A 14,994-nucleotide genomic window follows, 5' to 3' on the forward strand; every position below is an offset into this window, starting at 1 on the left:
TTTAATGTACTCTTTATTTTTAATTCATATAAGTTTAATTAAAACTGATTAATTAATTAATTTTTCAGATGAATTTGTGTTCATATGTTTCGGGAGAGGATAAAGAATTTCCTATTTCATTGCCCATTTCAGTCATTTAAATTATTTAGAGATAAAATGTTATAAAACAAACAAACAAACAAAAACATTTAAATTTTAAATATATTTGAAAGAAAGAAATTACGCCCGGTTAAAGAAAACAAACTGTCATGAAAAATGCTTCTAACTTTAAAATATTTTGAAATACTCGATGAAAAGTTTTATCTATTATTAAAAGAACAAGCTGGAAAATATTCTCATATAAAAATTGTTTAGCAGTTTAAAAAAATAAATACAATGGAATATTCGACTTCTTCGAGAGATATAAAAATTAAAAACAATCCACTTACTGCTATATTTTGTTAGATTAAAATTATCCCAATGTGCAATTATTATGATTGCAATTATATAATTATCCAACTGGAAAATGATATTTTTCTCTTTAGGGGAATAAAAAAAACATGCACAATATAAGTCAACGAAAAATAGTTTTATGGCCACATGGTTGAACACCGGTAACTTTCTTTACCTACATGTTGATCTGGTAATGACGTCACACTGTCATGTTCATTGGCCTACCCTCTCAATAGCCGTGGTACTGACGATTGGTGGAAGGTGACACAAATTCAGAGGGGGAAGATATGGACTGTTTATGATTAGATGAATGATGATGCCGCAAAAGTCTTTCAGTAATGCGTTCACCATTAAAATGCTTGATGAAAATACTTAAGAACATAAAACGTTTGTTCTGTGAATATGGTACGTTAGTGACAACAGAAGCAATAAATGGAAACAAAAGTAAACGACAACACACCAATTAGGAAAGAAGTTCCATAATGTAAATGATACTCCTGAAATCAGTACACAACAACAAGTATTAAGCTATTTCCCATTCTTTGGAGAGAATAACGAGAAAAGTCCGTACTTTAGTTGGAAGATAGCGTTAAGATTTCTGACTTTTAAAAATAAATTTTCTTAACGGATTAATCACATTTACACGAAATAAACATCTAAAACTAACATTTTGGGGCAGATGATAATCCACCTTTACAATTTTTCTATCACGCTCATTTTTAAAAATGTTGACTTGCCCATTTTCAAAACAAATTACCGAATCGCTTCTTTTTAAATTAGAACACCGATTTCACCTTTAATAGATCTAGTAATAAGGAGTTCTGAGGAAAACGCTGAGGAAAACACAGAGGTCATTGTAAAAATCTAGGAACGACATTTAGTTTTGACATAACTTTATCTTTGAGTCTTAGCGATGACAAATCACCATGATTTATTAGAGTTGGTGTGTTATAAAGAAATAACTCAATTTATGAAATGTGGTAATTTGCAGGTAAAGCAGTAAACTCTCTCTCGCAATTGTTTGAACTCCTTGTCCCCTATTACTTTATGCTAACCGTGGCACAAAGATGCACACACAAAACTCATACAGAAAGAGAATAAAGATACGAAAGAAGATATTGCGAAAACACTTTAAAAAAATGAACGTACAACTGAAAATAGAATTAGAGAAGAAAAGTAATCTAAGTTGTTTTCTTCCTATCAGTAGAGTATGTAACACTTTTTTTTAGTTTTCTTTTTGTTTTCTCTTCTGCTATTTCCATCTATCATTTCTATATCAAATAGAATTATCCACGACTTTTGTATCTGGGCAAACAATCTGAATTAGATTCGCCAACTCCGCTTTTGTCAATGATTGAATCAAGAATTGTTAGATAAAATTCTAAGACCCGCTGTTCTTACACGTCGGACATTCAAAGACAACTAATTCGATCCTATACCAATCGACTCGCCGCTGTGTCAGTTTGCAAACCGACCTTTATTCGATATTTACGATTTGTCCTTGTCAAAGCAAAACATCTTGAATCCCAACAAGGTAAAGCGCAAATTGCATTCACCGATTCTTCTTCATCTCATCAGGAATGGATTTACTCCGCCATTTTTTTTTGTCCCAATTCAATTCCACTGTTGTTTGATTTTGTCTGATATGTAAGCTTTTGTTTTGTTCTCATATCATTCAAGCTGCTTCTTATCCGTTTATTCATCTGTTTTTCTCGATTTTACCTAAGATTCCGTCTCGTCATCGTTCGTCTCGCTTATCTCACACGTTTTTATAATCTCAGTGTTATTTGTTTTTCTTTTTCATTCTCTGCATGACTTCCCTTCTATTCTCGGTGTTTTTATTTCGTGTTTAAAATCATAAGTAGACATATAACTACCTTATTTCCTCACACGCACTATCTCTTTTGTTTTTCTGAGTTTTTTTGTTTTAAATATATATATATATATATATATATATATATATATATATATATATATATATATATATATATATATAGCCTACCTTGTTAGACAACATTCCTTTTTACGTTTTTGTATTTAGTATTTTGTTTATTGCACCACAATCTCGATGTAACTTGCCATAGATCGTTCGGACTGAATATTTTATTTCTTTCATTTCTTTTTCTATATACGTTGCGACATTTTCTATTGAAGTTTCTGCTACTGTTTATTTATATACTCTAGTGTTTTCGGTGTTTATTTAATCTTGCTCTTCTTTCCAAAATTTGCACGAAATCTTAAAAAGTAGTTCCGCCGTTTCCAGTTAAATAGTTCAACTAACGAAGAATTAAAGAGTACTTTAAATAAATCCTCTTTAATTCTGCGTTCCTTATATATTTTTCCAATTGTTTTCTGTCATTTTCGTGTGTTTTACGTTTAATACCTAAGATTTACGTAGCAATTATTCAATCGATCCAATATTATTTTTCTTCTTCAATTTCTATCGTTTTCTTCTGCGTTAAACCCTCTACCTTTGCATGCATGCCAACATCTTTCTTTCGTATATTTTCAATACTCTACAATTCGTGTTTCGCTTTTCCTGAAACAAATAATTTATTCAACACATTTATAAGCCTCCTTAAAGGCAGAGTAAGTATGACAATGTTTCTTTTTAAACGAATATTCATTGTTCACGCTTAAATCTAGATAGATGTATCTATTGTAAAACAAGACGACAATACGACAAAATTAAAATTACAAACATATATCAACCTGAATATTACAACGTTGCATGCGGACATCTGGTGCGAAAATACATTGCACTTGTAACTTTGTAATTCCCTTATGGTATACTAACCGAATAAAAATAACGACAAAGAAAATGAAAATAGTTTGCTCTGATCTGAACACTTCTAAATAATCGCGAAAATAGAATTTTGTTGTTTTCATTTATATATAAATATTAATATCAGTCAGAATATTAATATCAGTCAGAATATTGATATCAGTCAGAATATTGATATCAGTCAGAGTTTGTGACATTACAGGACTGAAGATGTTCCAGTAAACATTATTCATAGCTCTATATATGAGTAAATAAGAACCGTAATTAAATCAGATGAGGGCAAAACTAACTGAAAGAAATCAAGCAACTTTAAATAATTGAGAAAATGTTTCAATTAATTTAATAATTAAATAATATTATAATAAGACTCTGGGTACATAACCAAAGTTAGGTGATGCCTCGTTAGTAAAAATCGTTGAATATTTTGATAGACCAGGCGTGATATGTGAAATGTAGGCAGACATTCGTTACAAAAAATACAGCATTAACAAGAAGTTAATATCCTATAACTTGCTAATCTATAAATGTGTCAACGCAATGAAGCAACCACCTTCGGATTAAAGTCCTATTCCTAATCTACGGACAGACAATGCAATTCGATTTCCTTTCGTTTATACACACACACACACACACACACACACACACACACACACACACACACACACACACACACACACACACACACATATATATATATATATATATATATATATATATATGTATATATATATATTGCAATTAAATTTATCAAAATGATCCAAGATGGTAAAACTAAAGTATATTATAAATATTAAAGAATTAATATTTATAAAGTAATCTCAACCAGATGTAAAAGCTCGATAAAACCAAATAGGAGATAGAGCTTATAATAAGAGCAAATAGACAATAAAACATGTTAAAAAATATTTTGAAAAAGAGTTAAAACATATTTAATTTGAAAAGGAAACACTAAATAAGTGGATAGTCCTTAATCCGCGGAGTTTCGAAGAAATACTTTCCTTCTCATCAGAGGGTAGGAATTAGCAAAATGCGGGATCGGATTTTGCTTGCAAAAGTATTTGGTGAAACTGCAAGTAAGTCAAAGATCTTACTTGATAACAAAAAGTGAAGCAGAGGGAATAGAGAGAAGAAAAGGGTTATTTCACGTAAATGGATAGTCTGTTGAAAGGTAAAATATCCAATGACGGTAAAATCCAAAAATGTAAATCCAAGAAAGTTTGTTAAATTTCCATTCGCACAAGTAAAATCCAAGGAAATCGCGTAATTGAAAGATGGTCCAAAATAATCCAAAAGGCCAGAATCCGTGGAATAATTCAACAATAGGTACACGGAAAAATGGGAAAGAATTCCAATAATATTATTAAAATAAAAATAAGACACGCGTTCAACTCGGCTGCAAGTGTAATTAAGAAAAGTGAGTGAAGAAAAAAAAGGTTGAATGGTGATTGAATTAAATATAAAATAGAAAAGCAAATATAAAAATGACACAGTCAAGATGACGTTAAAAGGTGCCAAAATATAGGGCAAAAAAAGAGGTCAACTGAAATGTACTTAAGAAAATATCAGCAGGGGTTATTAAAAGACGCTAAATGAAAAAAAAAATTAAGGGGAGAGGATGGCTGGTATCTGCAAATTCCGGATAAAGCAAGTAAGTCTGTAAGTAAATGCATATAGCAAAATATAAGTGAAATATACATACAGGATATGAATGTTTAGGTAGATTGATATATTTGATATATAGGAATATTTAAATACTAAAACGGAAATTGTAGATAAAAAACCGGCCCAACAAAAACATTAAAATAAAGAATTATTAAGTTATAAAGTATTAAGAAAGTATGTAGAAAAAACGATAATGTTAAAGAAAAATTATATATCTGAAAGATTAAAGTAATAGCTATGTAATTTCAAAATTACCATAATTAAATTTGGACTTATGTTCACAGAAAGAGATCAGTTCGTTTTTAGAATGTATTATATTGCTACTTTGAGGGAAAGTAATTACAGTTATAGTTTTGGCTGTGCAAAGGCGACATGACTTAGAGCCTGGAGTATAAGACTTAACTTTTTGTTATTATAGTTTATTTGATTGAGAAGGGGGTATTATTAGAATTAAGTTTTTTAATTAAAGTGGTTAGAGAAGTTCCTTGGTTATTATTAGAATTATGGTTGTTAAAAGAAGAAATGTGGTTTGATATTCTTTTCTTGATTAATGTTGAAGTAGCGCCGATATATGTATGTACTTTATTAAAAGCTCGAGGTCTGAAATTAATATTAATTTGCTGATTTGTATTAGGGAAATAGTTTGAATTTTGTTCATTGTGTTCAACAAAGGGTAGAACAATGATTGTACGACGACTGTTTTGGAGGGGATAATGAGTGTTGTTAGTGTTAGGATGGATGTTAGGAGAAATGTTCATATGCTCATTATTATTATTATTATTATTATTATTATTATTATTATTATTATTATTGCTAGTTGTATGATTGTAGATGAAGGGGTTGCTCGCGTAGTATATTGGATTAGTAACTATATCAGATGGAGGATGGGAAGAAGGATAACTTGAAGACAACATATTAGTGGCTGTTATGGAAGGATTACGTGGGGGCTCAGTAATTGTGCATGAATATATAACCTGTTTATGGATGCAATCATTATTGAGTGGGCAAAGATGTTTGTTATTACAATTACAGTTAGTTTTGGGTTTAATTGGGAAAGGGATTTTTTGGGCTGATTTAATTTTTTTGTTATTAGATTTTAAGATTCTTTATGCTAAATTAGGCATTGTTGAATAAGAAATCCTTAATGAGTTTTTATTGAAAATAGAACTATATCTGTGTGGGTATTTGAAAGAGTTTTGTGCAATGTTGAAGAATTCCTTAGGTATATTAGTTTTGACATTTACGCTAAATGTAGGATTAAACTAAATATGTTTCTTTCTCCTGATCTGACTGGGTGGGTTAGAGGTATCACGATTAGTATTTTGGTTTGGATTATATATGTAGATTGGTTCATTGTTATTGATAGTGGTAGATCCTGTTATTTGAACTGGTTTCTTGTGAGTCATATTGTGTGTGATTTCAGATTTAAGGCGGCCAGCAGGAGAAGCATAATGATTGTATTTAATCTTTTCATTGTGTCCTGAGTTCGTTAAGGCATTATTGAAGAAAGTACCATTTTGATTAAAAGTTTTATCAGCAGAAAGAACAGAAATTCTTCTAAAGACGGAGGGTTCTATAGATTTTATGATTGAGTTGGGGTAGTTAGAAGATTTATGGTAGTATAAAAGCGTAAGGTTGGGTTTATGATAGGGGCTATGAGTTTCGGTGTTAAGATAGAATGATACGTCTAGAAAATTTGAATTTTTTTGTTTGGTTCGATTATTATAGAGAGACCAAAATTATTGAAGAAGTTATGTAATTTTTTAATTGTTTTGTTGTACTCTCTTGGCCTGGCGGTTATAGTAAAAAGGGCATCATCTCTATATATGGTGTTCAAGTGTGGTTTCAAGTAAGGGCCACATCATGCTATCTCACATCTTTGAAGTTGGTTGAAAGAGTACCTGAATGTGCAGAAGAGTGTGGTGATCCCCTGGTGCAATTGCAAGTGGCCACTGGTATACACAGAGAGCAATAGCATGATACAGCGCCAGCCCACAAGTCCAAAGAGACCCAGGTTTTGGCTTCAGAAGAAGTGCTACCTCCTACTGCATTTTCTATCCCCAACTTGAAACCACTTGTCTACTTCGTTTGGTTATACGTGGAGAACATCACAATCAGGACCCCCCACTGCAGGAAAGCGAGCCGCAATACGCCGAGTATTCGAATAGCTCCTGTCGGCGCTTGTGGAAAAGGTATGCTCGCAGTTCCGGACCCGTATTGAGGCTGAAGGCAGCTACATGAGAATAGGTGTCAGCTCTACTACATAATCAAGTTACCTGAATTGAGTTTTCAATAGAAATTTTAAAATAAAGCTGTGGTGTAGTTTTAATTAGGGCGACAATTTTATCGTTTGACCATATATATATATATATATATATATATATATATATATAAAGAGAGAGAGAGAGTGAGAGAGAGAGACAGCGAGAGAAGTGGAAGAGGGAGAAAGATAAATATATATATATATATATAGATGCATAATATATATAAATATATATATATGCATGTACATGTATAATATATATATATATATATATATATAAATTTTTCTTAACAATCGACAGAGAATATATCGCTATTAATAGAGGTGATGAGAGATCATGAAGTAAAATACGAAGTGATCAGAATGTTTTTGTTATTTTGCCAGAGACACAAGAGATAGGTTGACAGTAATTCTGCATACCTTCAACTACAAACGTAAGACTGATTCCAAATCTGATCTTTGCTTTCCTTCTCTATATTGATGCAGTATTTCTTATTTTATAGTATGGTAACAGTATTTCTTATTTTATAGTATGGTAACAGTATTTCTTATTTTACAGTATGGTAACAGTATTTCTTATTTTACAGTATGGTAACAGTATTTCTTATTTTACAGTATGGTAATATTGGTGATTAAGACACCATTTATCTAAGCTAAAATTGCTCATGGATGTTATTGTTATCATATAACATCAGATCTAAAACGTGGTGAGAAGATAACAACTACGGAAGGCATTAATTGAATGCAATCAGGAGATTCAGAGTTCCTATCCGTCGTGGTTACCACCTGACGAAAGCCAGAGGAATAGTTGGCCGAAACGTCATGAAACAACTAATAAAAGATGAGGATAATAATTAATCAGATCCATACATCAAATTAAGAGAAAAAATAATTCCGCAAAGTGTTACCCAAATTACGGTTTTTACTGGCCAAATAGTTAGATTTTACGACGAAGAAAACAATAGTTATTGCAAAAAATAAGACTTTCACTTTTTCTCTGATCTTGACATTTAAGCTTTCTCTGATCTTGACCTTTAAGCTGAAAATTACAACTCGAAGCTCAACCTAAACAAATTTTAGTTAAATCATGCTATTTAGTTAATATTGCCCACGTTCAAGGGATAACCAAATGGATTCGTCCTACAAATGTGGATTAAGTCAAGATAGCGGTAATGTCGAAACTCAGTAACATTGCAATATAATTATTGAAATTATAGTATATATAGTAGACAAGCCTAGAAAAATTCCTTATAATCAAGTTAAAAACTTAGAAGCGGAAACTATTTAGTTTGTTTGTATCGCAAATCCCATCAATTTTCGGAAAAATCATGCACTTGTATGTATGAGTTTATGCATGGATATTGTTGAGTATTATAACACAATGAGGAAAGTGTATGTGTTTATAAGTAACAAAGTTTCTTCTGTTGAAAAAGCTAATTGTGGGGAGGAGAAAGGGCATAGTCTACTAGGTTTTGGAGCCAGTTTTGAATTCTGCTAAGGCAGGATAGGAAATTATGAGAAGCTCCTCCCCAGATATGGCAACATTACTCTATTTTATGGTGTATTTGGCTTTTATATATGTAGGGGATTGCGTCAAGAATGACAGAACTTCTGGGACACTAGAATAACACAAATATCTTTTATAGTAACCCGGAAAAGGATTTTAAGTAAGTCTTCAATTTTAGGTTTTACGTGAAGGTGAACCCCAAAGCTTGTCGAAGCAGTGTGCTTTTGTGTGGCAATAGCTATTCATAACAATTGTGGTCTAATAGTATCGGAGCGTTGGTAATGAAAAAAGAGAAGTTTGGTTTTGAATGCATTAAAATTACCCAAACCATTTTCTTCTATGGCATCACGTGCTCAAATTCAGAGGAGAGAGACTCAGTAAGAGTTTAGTCGTTTCTGGCCTTTGAAGTGTTACCGAAGATAGTAATGTCGTCCGCCTATATGTCGACGAATGTGATTTTGTCGATCATTGATGAAAATAAAGTTGGGCACAGCAGCGATGATACTTTTGTCTATCGATGACTACTTGTATAAACCTGCCAGAGAGGAAGCCTTTGGTTTAGAAAACATTTCCAAATTATTCAATGCTGAGGCTCTTCTGAAGTAGAACTTTATGCTAATCCCTGCCAACTCTCTTTAATATGTTGAGAGCTATTGCTCTTGACAGCAAGCTCTCTTCGATAGATTGACTGATCCTATATGACTTTGTTTTTTATATGAGACCAACAATCATTATCGTTTTATGAGTTCGGATATTCGGTTATTTTTTATTTTGCCTTTCTTTTTTCTTGCGAAATATCATTTATCAAACAGTGTATCAATACTCAATAGTTGACTGAAGCAGTTTCTTAACATTTATATCAGAACTGACCTTATGCTCGTTGTACCAAAAGAACGTGTCCACTACAGCGTCTGACTTCACTGATTGGATAACCGTCGGCATAGACAACTACATACCTTCCAAGACAAGCGAACACATACAATGGCGATAATTTTCGGTCTCCTATTAAAAAGCAATGACTGCCAAGATGCATTATTGGTTTTTTACAGCTATTCCCCAATAGACTTAAGCGGAATAAAAACCAATGTGGTCACCATCTTGCTGATAATATTCTGATAATATTGTTTGCTCGAGGGTTTCGAGTCCCATTTCTAATTATTTCTGCTAAGGTTTGAACAGAAATGAAAAGAAATGTCATTAATAATGATAACCATCACGTGGATTATGAGAAATATAATGCGTATTCATACATTTATTCTAGTTGACACACATACACACACATATATTTATATGCATACATATATGTATATATATATATATTCATTATCGTTTATTATCGAGTTATGGGTATATATATATATTCATATATGAAGCTATGTATATCATATATATATATATACATAGTAATGTGTACTTTTAATATATTATTAATAATATACGTCTACACATTTTACGAAATATACGTATATATATATATATATATATGTGTATGTGTATGTGCATGCACGCACATACATACATACACATACACACACACACACACACACACATATATATATATATATATATAAAATGGATTTTTTGCATTTATATTATAATTTACCTGGACGTAGGTTCCGTCTATAATAGCAAAGGGAATTTCACCAGATTTATTGAAAAATGGAAGAATATTAGTGTATATATAAACCGTGTAAATCGGTTTATTTTACGTCAGTTTGTTTTCCATTTGGAAATTAATATAAATCATTAGAGAAGTGATTTTTGCTCACTAGATGAACATAACAAACTACACTATTTTTTTAGAATTTTCAAATATATTTTAAAACTTTATTTTCCGTTTTTATGTAATTTTAACTATCCATCGCTTTATTGCCAATATCTGACAGTGTATATCTTAGGTAATAAAACGATATTTCCATCTTGCTACATAGCTGAATACCCGTTATGTAAAATTTCAAATGTTTAGACCTATAATGTGCGTAATAGAGACCGCAAAGGTAAACTCTTTTGAACTTTGACACCTTGGCCAATTTTTGGCCAAAAACCGATTAAAAGGCTTGCCTATGTCTGAATTAAACTTATGTAAAATTTCAAATGTTTAGACCAACAATTGACTGAGTAATTTTGTAGAGACCGCAGAGGTCAATTTCTTTTAGTGTGGCCACAATTTTGACCCCTTAACATTTATTGTTTTGGACTAAAATGAGTTTGATCCATACCCAAGTAACCTACATCTAAAATTTCAAGTTTTTAGACCCAAACTTAGCGGAAGTGTTTGGAAGAGATTTCAAAGGTCAAATCGCTGGTTTTTGACCACTTGGCAGCCAGATTTTAGGCAGAAAATCGCTTAAAAAGATTTTCCCAAATCTTATTACTCCTTATGTCAAATCTCGAGTCTGTAGACAGAAAATTAACAGAGTAGTTTGAGAGGGAAATGTATACGCACAGACACACACAACGACCGACAATTTCACTAATATATATATACATATATATATATATATATATATATATGATATATATATATGCGTGTGTGTGTATGTGTCCAGTTTGTGTTTAAGCCTGCTCATTGTCGCATGTGTATTGTTCCCTTAATGAAAAATATCGTTAAAAATAGGGTTATATATAGCTGAATTTTTCCCTGTAGCAAGCAAAAGCTCAAAATAATTAATTATGTTTTATTACATCTTCTTCAGCAAGACATCGAACGGCACTTTTGATCATAATTTCTATATTTCTCCGATCTGTCTCAACGTCTGTTTTGACATGAAACCAAAATACCTGTCAGAGTCATGGTGTGTTTTTTTTTTTATCCAAAAGCAACCAACCCTATCAAAAAGTTCTGATCGAATATCTGTTGTCTTATACTGACAAAATCTCCAAACGCTGATAATCCGACAGATACTCGTAGAATACTGATTCAGGCTTTATTTCCTGTTTCATCAGCATTAATAAATGAGTAATTAAGTGAGTAACCTTATGATATACCAACATGAATCTAAAGTTTTAACTGATATCTAATATGTATCTAAATTATTTAAACATTTCAAGCATACGAACAACTTCATTGTTATCTTTTTGATGTCTCTGACTTACACCTGAAACGGTTCTCTTAGGGAAATTGATTTACTCGCAATGAGATGGGTAATGTTCTACTGATATATAAAGATCAACATTTCCTCAAAACATATTTACATCGGAGGGATAAATACCAATTTATAAAAAATTAAATTAATGATAACGATTATTAAATTAAACTAGCCGAACGCGTGGAAATTCAAGAGTAGTTGAAAACATTAACACTCACATCAGCAAGAATCTTTTTCATCACATGAAGAATTAGAATTAGTCCATTTTTACGTATTTTGGAATACAATAATCAGTGGAATATATGAATTAAAAACTTTTTATAGACACATGTAGAGAACTGCTTCATATATTATTAAAAGAACATAGACCTACAGTGAGGCATCACGTTTTTCAATAGATTTTAAGTTAATCAAAGTGAGTTATAAATAAATTAGCAATAATTATATCACTGTCTTTTCTTGATAATCTGAATTAGATTTCATAGAAACATGTTGCGTGTCATCGTTTTATAATTTTCTTACACTAATAAGAAATTGGGGTTTCAAATTGCAATTAGATTTTATGAAGGAATGAATCAATAAGTAGTGTGATTGGTGGGATTAGATTGAAGAAATAAAAATAATACGATTTTAGCGGATTATATTCCAGCACTTCATTTCATAAAACAAAATTTTTATTTCATTATGAAATTGAATATCTGAATTTGTTTCAATTATTACCATTGGTGAAGTTATTTGACCTTCTAATCACATATTCTTTTGCAATAAATATTGACTGTTGTAATTTATTATTTATGATTGTTAAATTATTCTGACTTTACTCTTATGCTGATTCTTATTTTTAAAGTTAATATTGTTTTCTAATTTGCAATTTCTAAGTTCCATATTGGGGCAGTATTCAGAATTGACATCACGTTTTCAAAGAATGATATCAACGTCGAATGCTGTAAGGTTTCTGTTTGCATTGACTTTTAAAATGCATTGCCTCAAGACAACTTATAATGATATGGAAATGACAAAATCCTTTTTTTATTTTTAATAAAAACAATTTAATCAAACTTTTAATTTGTATGCGAGAATATTTCTTGACTATTTACTTTTTCCAAAAATTACAATCATACCATATCTAATAATTTTTCTAATTTTCTGGAAAAAGGTTTTCAAATCTTTGAAAAATAATTATTTCTTTATAGCTGAGGAGAGAAAAATATGTCATTAATATTTAATTAATAAAAAATCTTCACATGAAAAAAAATTAATTTAATTATGAACTATAATCAATCCAAAGAACTTTGAGAAAAAAACGACAAAACCATTTTTACGTATTAAAACCCTGAATAAAGTTGTGCATTCACTGCTAATAATATTTTCATAAAACTTCTATAAAACCACAAGCGTAGAAAGTTCAAAAGAAAAAAAATGTTTATTTAAATGCAAGTCAAATATATCAAATATAAATCAGGAAAATTGTATCAAATTTTAATTAAATCTCATCAATTAGATGTAAAAATATCAACAATTAATACTTTCTCTAAATTTTAATAAGAAATACAATACACCATTGGAATAAAGTAATATTTAAAATGAAATACCTGAATATGTATAAAATTTTGAAATGATAAATTAATATTAATCTGAAGAAAAAGCATGATTTTAAATTATAAAGAAACAATATTAGATATATGTTTTAATAGAATTAACATCATGAAACTGTATAAAGTTTTCTTTTTAATTTTAAATATTACATAAATTGAGGAGTTCGAATCACTGAAAATGTGTTTATACAAAATAATTGTTTATTTTCAATTTTATTCAATAAATATTTGTTTTATTCAATAAATATTGTTTTCTTGAAATACAGTTTCAAAGTTGAATTGAAATACATCTCAATTAATACTTCAATATTTCTTGATAATTTAAATAGAACCTTGTCCCAAAATATTTCCCTCAAAGAAATTATATGTTACGTGTTTCAGGGCCGTATGTATTTAATCCATAAGTTATTTTCTAAGCCTTATGAAGCACATTCACATCTAGATGCCTTTAATAATCTGTAAAAGCTAAAGTATGTTGTAAATTTTTAATTTAAACAAATTATCAATGTCTCTTACTTGTAATCTTATGAATTTAACGTTCACAGGAAACATAAGTTGGAACAATTACATTGAAGGCATTGCCAGGGCCGCTGCAAGAAAGGTGGGCTCTCTCTACCGTGCTAGAAAACTACTAACACCCGAAAGTATTCCTGTACCTCTATAAGGCCACCATTCGCCCATGTATGGAGTATTGTTGTCACATCTGGGTTGATGCATCGGCTACTTGTCTCTCGCTCCTTGACAAGGTTCAAAAGAGAGTCGCAAACCTGATAGGCCCTGAACTGGCATCTAAGCTTCAGCCTCTGTCCCATCGACGAAATGTTGCATCCCTCTGCTTTTTCTACAAGTATTTTAGCGGTGAATGCTCTGACGAACTGCAATCACTTGTGCCCCCACGACGTGAGCACCCTCGACAAACCCGACAGGCTGCTAAATCCCACCCCCACACTGTAGAGATCCCTAGATGTAAAAGATCTTTTTACTCCAATAGTTTATTCCCCAGAACCGCTAGACTCTGGAATTCCATTCCAGGTCCCTGCTTCCCCAACAGTACTGACGTGCAGAAGTTCAAGTGTAACGTGAACCGACATCTTGCTGCCCAAATCCCTACATAGTACCCCAGTAGTTGTTGCCCCTGATAGTAGCCCCCTACACCAAAGTGGCAATTTGCCTTGTTTGGGGTGAAAATGTAATTAAAAAAAATAAAAAAGTATACCATCATAAGGTTTTCAGATTTTTCAAATATTTTCAGAATTGTATACCCAACATATTACAAGTGTTTTAGCAATATTATCAATTGATAATTCGAATGAATGTAATTACAAATAATTCAATAAAGAATCTGATTTTTCATTTAAATAAAAATATTTATTCGATTCTAATGAATGAATATTTACAAAAGTTCAAATAAATATAATTTCCATGCATCTTAATCATAGTGTATAGATACCTACTAAAAATTTTAAATGAAATTACAAGCTTTTCCTTAAATTTCATAAATAACATCAAAATATAGGAAAGTTTTGAATAAATGAATATTTTTTCGGATATTATTAAGTAAATATATTATTAAGTAAAGACTTTTTAGCTTTGAATTTCCATCTATAAATATTTTGAAACGCAGGGGATTTTCTTCTTAAAATACAGATATTGAAATGTTA

Source organism: Euprymna scolopes, chromosome 19 (genome assembly GCF_053919585.1).
Source record: "Euprymna scolopes isolate OS-2025 chromosome 19, ASM5391958v1, whole genome shotgun sequence".
Lineage (NCBI taxonomy): Eukaryota > Metazoa > Mollusca > Cephalopoda > Sepiida > Sepiolidae > Euprymna > Euprymna scolopes.